General features: G+C 41.9%; 1 protein-coding gene across 1 annotated transcript in view; it reads left to right on the forward strand.

Moving 5' to 3' along the window:
- Positions 1-6,536: 6,536 nt before the first annotated feature.
- SEMA5A (semaphorin 5A) overlaps positions 6,537-9,062 on the forward strand; it is a 296,373-nt gene continuing 293,847 nt past the window's right edge. Inside the window, exon 1 of the mRNA XM_015567657.1 lies at positions 6,537-6,626. The gene's annotated coding sequence lies outside the window, so the exon portion shown is untranslated. The remainder of the gene's footprint in view (positions 6,627-9,062) is intronic.

Here is a 9,062-nt window from a genome sequence, read left to right on the forward strand (position 1 = left end):
ACCATCTCACACCTGTCAGAATGGTTACCATCAACAAATGACAAGTGCTGGGAAGATGTGGAGAAAAAGGAACCCTCTTGCATTGCTGGTGGGAATGCAGACTGGTGCAGCCACTATAGAGAACAGTACAGAGTTTCCTCAAAAACTAAAAATGGAACTCCCATTTGACCCAGTAATACCACTTCTAGGAATATATCCCAAGAAACCAGAAACACTAATCAGAAAGGATATATGCACCCCTATATTCATAGCCGCACAATTACAATAGCTAAGATTTGGAAACAACGTAAGTACCCATCAGCAAATGAGTGGATTAAAAAACTTTGGTTCATCTCCACAATGGAATATTATGCCACTATAAAAAAAAGAAAGAACTTTTACCATTTGCAACAGCATGGATGGAACTGGAGAGCATTATGCTAAGTGAAATAAGCCAATCGGAGGAAGATAAATATCACATGAGCTCACGCATTTGTGGAATATAATGAACAACATAAACTGATGAACAAAAATAGGTGCAGAGACAGAGAAGCATCAATCAGACTGTCAACCTCAGAGGGGAGTCAGCGGAGGGTGTGGGGATGGAGGAGAGATCAACCAAAGGACTTGTATGCATGCATATAAGCATAACCAATGGACACAGACACTAGGGGGATGAGGGCACGAGCAGGGGGGTGGAGGGCAATGGGGGGATAAGGACACATACATAATACCTTAGTCAATAAAGAATAAAAAAAATATCCCTCAGAAAAAACACACAAAAAAACAGTTTCAAGTTTGCATCCTGACCTGTCTTGGGTATAAAATGGTCAGCAATCTTATGTTTTGGGGGATTGAAATGAATCTGCTCTGTAGGCCAGCCTCTGACCCCACGGCATCGACTGGAGGGGTGGGGGTGGAGGGATGGGGCAGGTGGCTGCTGCAGTGACAGGACCAGGCCTCACCTTTACATACACTTTCTTCATCAACCTCCAGCTTCATGCCCAGTTTGCTTTTCCTATTCCCATTGTTTTCTTGAATGCTGGCATTTTTGCTCCAGAATGTGGGGGCAGCTGGGAGCGGAGGCTCCCTCCTCTGCTTGCCCTGAGCCCAGCCTGCCTTCTTTGTTCATGTCCCTAACAGTTTGCACCTTTCCAGTCACCCAGGTATCTCTGCAGGCTGCTGCCTGTGTATTTCCCTCTCCCCTCCCTCCTGCTCTCATGTGTCCTTCCTTCCCTCCCCTTTGTCCCCTCTCCTCTCAGCTTCTCTTGATGTCTCTTTCTCTGTTCCTGTTGTTAGCACCTACTTTTCTTTTCTTGAATGGAGGAAGGGTGGGGGGTGGGGGAGGGTGTTTCTGATGACCCCCAGCCCACAGGAACCCGCCTTTCTTTTAGTCACCCTCTTTCTTTAACCTGAATGTCCACTGTCATTTTAGTTGGGACATGTATTTGAAAGGAACAACGTGGACAGAGGTGACAACATAGGAAGAGCAAAGTTAGGGACAGACTCCGAAAAGAGAGCCGTGTGTACACAGAGCATAAACAGATTGCCTGGACCCCACTCACCTCTGAGTGGTGGATTCTTCAGACAGTTCCTCCCCACTGAACCAGGGGCCTTGGACCAATGAGCAAACAACGTACTATCCTGTACTTATTTTGTATTTTAATTCCTAGTGAGAAAATTCTGATTCTCCTTGTTTCTAGCATTGTCTAAAGTACAAAGACATTCGTTCCTCATTTAGTATAGGCTCAGTTTCTAGACTGTTTCTATAAAACTAATGCTTTGCAAATATGGGCTTTGATTTATAGTCTTTTTTTTAAAAAACGTATATTAAAATCTAAAGTTCTCCTGTGAAGCCTCTGGTTTCACCTCTCCTTGTCTGTCCACTGCAGAGCTGCCACGTTGATTCTCCCAGATGCCACTCTGGCCTTCACTGAGCCGTCCATGGCTCCCCCTTCCTTTGGGTGAAGTCTCATCTCTTTCTCATGTTCACGTTCTGTAATTATTTGTTTTGTCACTGAGCAGTTCCTTTGAGCCTTCCAACAACACATTGGCCATGTGTTGGAGCCTCTGTCAGGCTGCCTTGCTGGTCCACTCACTCCAGCTGCTACCCTTTCCTGCCCCTCAGCTCCCACTGGGAATCCGTTTTGTTTGCTTCCTCATCTTCCTCCAAAAACTTGAGCATCAGGCCACTTTCCACCCATGATTCCCGCTGCTCTCCAGTTCTGACTTTGCAACTTAGAAGAGTTGTTTTTCTTCACCTGTCCCAGTTCAGCCCACACTCCTGTGAATTCCTATCCTTCCCAAGGTTTCTATTAATTCACCCTGCCCCAAGGGTGGTGCCAGAGGCTCACACTCCGACTCAGCATGGCTCTAGACAAGATGGCTCTTCCTTCCATCCGAGGATTCTCAGGCCTGTTTGATCTACCATTTGCTTCCCCTGTGATTCACCCCACTCAGAGAGTCTTCATCCACACCTACTATCCTACCCCTCCCGCCAAGCCCTGATCACATCCCTCATCTTCCAGGAGGCTTTTCCCAACTCTTCCTTCTGGAAGGAACTTCCTTTCCTCCAGTTTCAGAGCTTCACTGAATCGTGTAGCACACGAATCAGACAGTGCCCGGTGTGAGCTACTGAGAACATAATCAGTCCTTGCTTTGTCTTCTAGCTGCCTAGAATGGCCATGAGGGTGTGCTGTGCATGGTGGTTAAGTGACCACTTGACTGATGTGGATGAAAATGGGCCACGTGCTAACCTGACAAGCTCAGGGGAGGCCTGTGTGGTGGCCTTACAAACTCAGAGACCTACAGTAACCACATAGGATGGTCTGAAATTAAAACTTTTTAACTAAAAAGCAGTTTATGATGATTTGTTATGTCCTAGACTGGCATCTTCCCTGATAAAGGTCAACCTTTACTCTGACAGAGCCTATTTTCTTTTTACATCTACGATACTATACTGTTGGAATGTCAAAGTAATTTGCCTTTTCCTGGAACCCTCAAAGCATAGGCACCCTTCTGTGGAGACCACAAATCCCCTCATTGTCATTGAGTTGTTGACTGTTAACTATCATATACCCACACACACATTTTACATATTATTTTACGTTTTATCTAGTCCCAGAGGCTCCCGCCCTGCTTTCTCTTGCCTCCCTAATTTATTACCAGTGGATTTCATGTGACCCACTTACCTCTCCTCTGTTGGTTGTAATGTATAAAATAAGGTGCAAAGCTGCCATCCTCGGAGCGTTATCTCAATCCCTTTAGATTTTGCTTCTCAGCATTTGTCTACAGTTTGACTCAAATAAACTCACAAAAATTCCTCACAGATTTGAATGCTTCTTACCTTGACACTGATGATGAGATATCTTAAACTCTGTAGTCACGGGTGAAATTCTTGAAAGTTGGGAAACACTAGCCCAACAGCTTACAGCTTATAGGTTTCCTAAGCCTGTACTAGTGGGGTTTCTTCTACTCCACCACTTAGTATCTTTATGATACCAGGTGGTCTTGTCCATTTTTATTTTATTTCTTGTGATTTTTCTGTGGTTGGTTCAAAATTGAGCTCTTAAGACTGGTCTGAAATTTTAATTTCTCTCATGTACATGTAGGACAGTGGCCACCACTCAGGTGACCTTTGATCTCTAGGAGAATGTTTAAATCCCAAATATTTTCTCATTCTGAGTAGAATGGGCTGGGGCAGGTTGCATATTTTAGCAGAGAGGCGTATGTTGAGGAGCACTCAAGTTGTAACTGATGTTTAAAATTTATTCATGCATTTCACTGTAGAAAGGACTTTAAGAGCCTGTGAATGTGGCTGAAGGGTACTCCTGGGAATGGTTTATCATTTGTAAGTCACAACACCTTGCAGGGGGCTAGTTCTGCATGGGTGTGTGTGTCTGAGACTGGCTTTTGTTGGGCAGGGCTGTAATTGAGAATTATGACACAGAGACTTCTGAGGTCATTGCTACTAAAGATGATACTAAGCTAAAAGAGAAAAGAATAAAATGGAATTGAGTCGAATGGGGGCATTTTATGTTAGTGAAACATAAGCAGTTTCTTATTTAATAGATAGTTAAATATCCACCTTAAAGCATTTCACCCTTCAGTCTGAGGCCAGCCCCTGGGCTTTGCCATTTCTGTACCGACTCCATTTTCTAGAAAATGTGTCAGTGATTTATGGTTTATACATCAGCTAATGTATGACCTCACTGGAGAGGATGGGCTAGCTCAGCCTTCAGACTTGAAGGGGCCATTGTCTGTGATTTTAATTTAGTTCCCATTCAAGGTCACTGCTTTGTTGCTGTGGTTTCTGCTCATATATGTGGGTGTTGTATTGAGTGATATATGTGCCTCCTGAAGGTGGAACTCTACCCGGGCAAGGGCTGACCTTAGGGAGCAAAGGGTCCTGATGCTGTTCACTGGCCTTCATGCCCCAGAATGGTAAAATCCTTGATATAAACAGTGGCGTCTTAAAACTTTTCAGGGGGTATGGGCCCAAATCCTGCTTTGTGGAACTGGTTTTTGGTTCAGAAATCAAATTCCAAAGGAGGTTATGTTGTCCCCCTGAGCCATGTGAATTCTGAGCTGGGCATTCTGCCACTTGAATGTTGTCTTTTTACAAGGAAGGGGCCTGGATTCAGCAGACATGTTCTCTTCCTGCAGTATTTGTTGTCTGGTTGCATCAAGGATTCTGAATTCTTAGTCCTCTTGGCCTCTGTCCCCTCTGCTGCTTAAGAGGATGCCGTCCTCTGCAGGCCTGACTCTTGGATGTCCTAGTTGAGGGGCCTCATGGACTCATTTATGACCTCACTGGGGGAGGCTAGGGAAACTCAGCCTCTACACCTAATTATCAGCCCTCAATTTTAAATTTAATTCTTATATGTAGGAGCCAGTAGAAATCGCCAGGTATTCATGGCAGTAACCAGTGGCTCTGTCCAACTTTATTACTTAAAGTTTGATTAAGTTACAAATAAATACAAGGACATTTTAGTACTAAATTACAAAGCAGATTTTAGGGCTCTGGAAAGTTGATGTATTCAAATATGCTGTTTAATAAAGAAGTCTCAACTAACATATTTGTTGCCACACCCGAAGGAGATATTATTGGTGTAAGAAAGAATTGGCCACTCCTAGGAATTTTTCCTGGGCTGAGGATGCCTCCTTACCTTGGGGAGAGCTCCCTTACTCCTCTTTTGGCCTCAAGGATTTGCATCTGTGCCTTCTCCTTTCCAAAGGATGATGTCACGAACTTTTAAAGATTCTGCTGGGACCACATAGGGATTCGGGATTCTGCTGTGTGTCGGGGCACCTGGCCTGCGGGCGCCTTCTCGGGCAATCTGAATGAGTTGCTTTGGCTCACCCCCTCACTTCCTATGAATTAACCAAAGGCACCTCTCGGAGAGATGATGTTACCTAGCCACTGCCCTCTGCCCTCTGAACCTGGAGACTTCAAAATTGCTCTTTAGCAGATACAAAATTTTACAAATTTCCAGATGCTGTAATTCAGTTTATTTTCTGCAGGCAGATGGCTTCTTAGATAATTACTGAAGGAGTCGGTGTGGGAATTATTGCATTGAGGAATAGCCAGAATGTTCCAGAATATTCTGGGAAGTTCTTTTCTTGCCATCATTCTCAGCTGCTGCCCAAGTGAGTGTGTGACGGGATAGGCAACATCAGTGTGTTCCAGGTTTATGGCAGCCAGAAGCTGCAGAGTGTGGAGAGCAGGAAGAAACTGTGTGAAGGAGGACAATAGAAAAAGCATGAGTCCTGAGTGCAGAAGTGCAGTATTTGAAGTCCCAGGCGTCCTTAAGGAACAAGGGCACATTTCCTTTATGAATAAGAAGTGGGAAGTAACCTATTTGCTGGACCAGCGGTTCTAGGGGGGCTGGTGTTTTGTGGTGGACTTTCTGTCACATTACAACATCAAGTTTGCAGGATTTTTGTATGTTAAATTGGATGGCTTGGCTTGGTTTTAGTAAAGTGAATTATTTTTATGCTTTATAATTTTTTCCTATTAAGTCTCATATTGTGAACCAAATAAGTCAACATATAAATAAAAATACAAACTCAGATTTTTGATATTAGTTTATTCTAAAACTTCTGCCTTTAATCAACTGTTTTAAAAATGTATTACTTAAGGTACTGTATTAAAAAAAGAAAGCATGAAAGAGTCATCCTGCAATGGGTAAATTCACACAACCAATCTGACTTTGACCTTCAAACTGCTTACAGTAATTCAAATGGGTTTGAGATGATGGCCCTTTCCATGGTTTCCTGAAATTTGTTTTCATATGTTAACAGCATTTGAGTATTTATTTCTCCTTTTCTGAAAAGAGAAATCCATAGGTGCATAGATATGAATTAAGCCAGGACTGTCCTATTTGTCATTTTTAAGCTATCCCGTGTCACTATTTTAAGTCTCACGTTGCTAAAGCAGCTTCATCTGGTTGTGCATGGCACTAATGGAATGTTCTAGAATTGATACACAATGACTACAACATCTTTTAAACTGGGTAGACAGGATCATTTTTTTCCTCTTCTTTTTTGCAGTGTTGGAGTGTGAGAGTTGAGCTCCAGTGAGCACATGGCTGTGGATCTTTAGTGTGATACATGATCCAAGAAACACTCCAGCCTTTTCCTCCTTGGTAAGTCAGACATCTAGGTGGGAAATGAAGGAACCAACGGTTTTATAGGTTCAGATACTGTGACAGCTGACGAGCTTCACTTAACTCTGCTGTTAAAAATGGCAGCGAATGGGCAAGCTTTCAGAGACAAGTCTCTTTGTAGCAAAACTATTTTGGGCCAACCCCTCAGTCAGGAAACCCAAAGCCCTGACAGGGTGCCATTGACACAGCATCCTCTGGCCCACCATGTGCTTGTCTACCTGGTTTCAATTTTATTTTGCACCCCTAAACATACTGCTACACACACACACACACACACACACACACACACATATACATACTAGAGGCTCAGTACACAAGATTCTGCACTGGGGGGCGGGGGGAACCCCTCAGCCTGGCCTGCGCCCTCTCATAGTCTGGGACCCCTCAGTGGACATCGTTAGCATTGCTGCGGAGGCATGAGAGGCTCCCACCACCACTGCTGTGCTCGCCAGCCATGAGCCCAGTGTGTGGCTGAGCAGCGCTCCCCCTGTGGGAGCTCACTGACCACCAGGGGGCAGCTCCTGAGTTGAGCGTCTGCCCCCTGGTGGTCAATGCGCACCGTAGCGACAGGTCGTTCCGCCGTTTGTCGATTTGCATTTTTACCCTTTTATTATATAGGATTAGGACAAAGATGCAATTATTTGGGGTTACCTGGTAATTATGTTGCACGAAAGTGTTCTGGTATCAAATCTCCCTCTTTTATTATAAGCAAAAGCAGATGTTTATAAGAGTCAAGTTGAAAAGGATTGGCATACTTAAATCATGGGATAAGATGGGGATACCCTTTGCCACATACATCAAATAATGTGATTTTTAAAAAACTTTTTCTTAAAAGGGTACACTGACTTTAAGGCCTATTTGATAGGTTTTAATCTAAAAAAATTGGCAAAGAAAAACCACTTAATTTGTGTTTATTTAAAGAGTTTGTGCGGGGAACTACTCTGTTGTTCATTTGTTCATTCATTCATAGAAATAAATCATTGTAGCAAGCCCATGAGTCAAATGTAGCAGAACTTTTGGAGATCTTTTTCAAGAACCACTGGTTCCTATGTACTTCCATGAGTGATGGTAACGTTTTCTTCACTTTAATGGCAATGATATAAAAAATAAAATTATGGTTATAAAAGTGATGAAAAACTATATGTGGTACCTAATTAACTGGAAAAAAGAAATTGCAGGATAATATTTAATATAACCCTATTAATCTTCAAATATACAAACACAAATGTGCAAACATATAATCTCTACCTACAAGTCATGTGTGTTATAAAGTCTACCAGAACATATATCAATATATACCAAATTGTAAATAGATTAACACTGCAATTGAGGATGTTGGCACTTCATGAGCCTTATCTTCACTATCAAAAAATTTCCAATGTTAAAGTTTGCAACCTGAAAAAAAAAATGAATTAAAATAGTGAATGCTCATTATAGAAAATATAGGGTGGAGCAAAAGTAGGCTTACAGTTGTAAGTATGTGAAATGGAGTTTATTCTGGTATTATTATTTATTAATTATTACAATATTTTTCATACAAACAGTGGTAATCCTAACTTTTGCCTCACCCTGTATGTACAAGAAGGGCACAATTCCCCCATAATCCCTTAACTAAAGACAAAGGCCTTTACCCACAACTTTGGCATGTGCCATGGTTGGTCATCAAACAGGGCAGCACCCAACCTAGTCACACCGTTCTAGGCTATAGTATGTTTTTGATTAGTAATTCATAGATTTGAATTAATACTGGGCATAAAATTTTATATACTGCTCTTACACTTGTTATAATATATACTTGTATATTATAAACATATATGTTGATGCTATATCATATAATTGAAGATTGTTAATGACCCTCATTTAATGCATCATACTAGTCTATCATGTAAAGGCACTATAATGTAATTCACTGTCTTTTGGGGGTAGTTATATATGTTATTTCCAGTTAAGAAAAATAATAGATGATGCTGAAACAATCATGAGAAGCACGTACCTCTTACACTTGTTTCCAATACTGCTTTCTAGCTTTTTGTAGGTCACACTATCTCCTGCCTTGTGAAAAGCAGAAATTTGGTGCATGAAATCGATATTTTATCAACAATAGCAGCTGCTACTGTAAAGCTTTCTTTTAGTTGAAGGTTAATTCATTATGTTACAATAGCTATAGCTGACTTATAATTTCAAAACCAAGGAGTTTTAATGAGACTGCTAATTGGCTTTGAAAAGTGTTGTAGATATTTATATTTTACCAATAATATGCCAGAGAGTTTGCTTTTTTTTTTCTTTTTTTTTAATATATTTTTTATTGATTAAGAAATGAAAGGAGAGAGAGATAGAAACATCAATGATGAGAGAGAATCATTGATTGGTTGCCTCTTGCACGCCCCCCCCCCCCTCCCCCACACGCAACCCTGG

The sequence above is a fragment of the Myotis davidii genome, unplaced genomic scaffold (assembly GCF_000327345.1).
Source record: "Myotis davidii unplaced genomic scaffold, ASM32734v1 scaffold143, whole genome shotgun sequence".
NCBI classification, from domain to species: Eukaryota; Metazoa; Chordata; class Mammalia; order Chiroptera; family Vespertilionidae; genus Myotis; species Myotis davidii.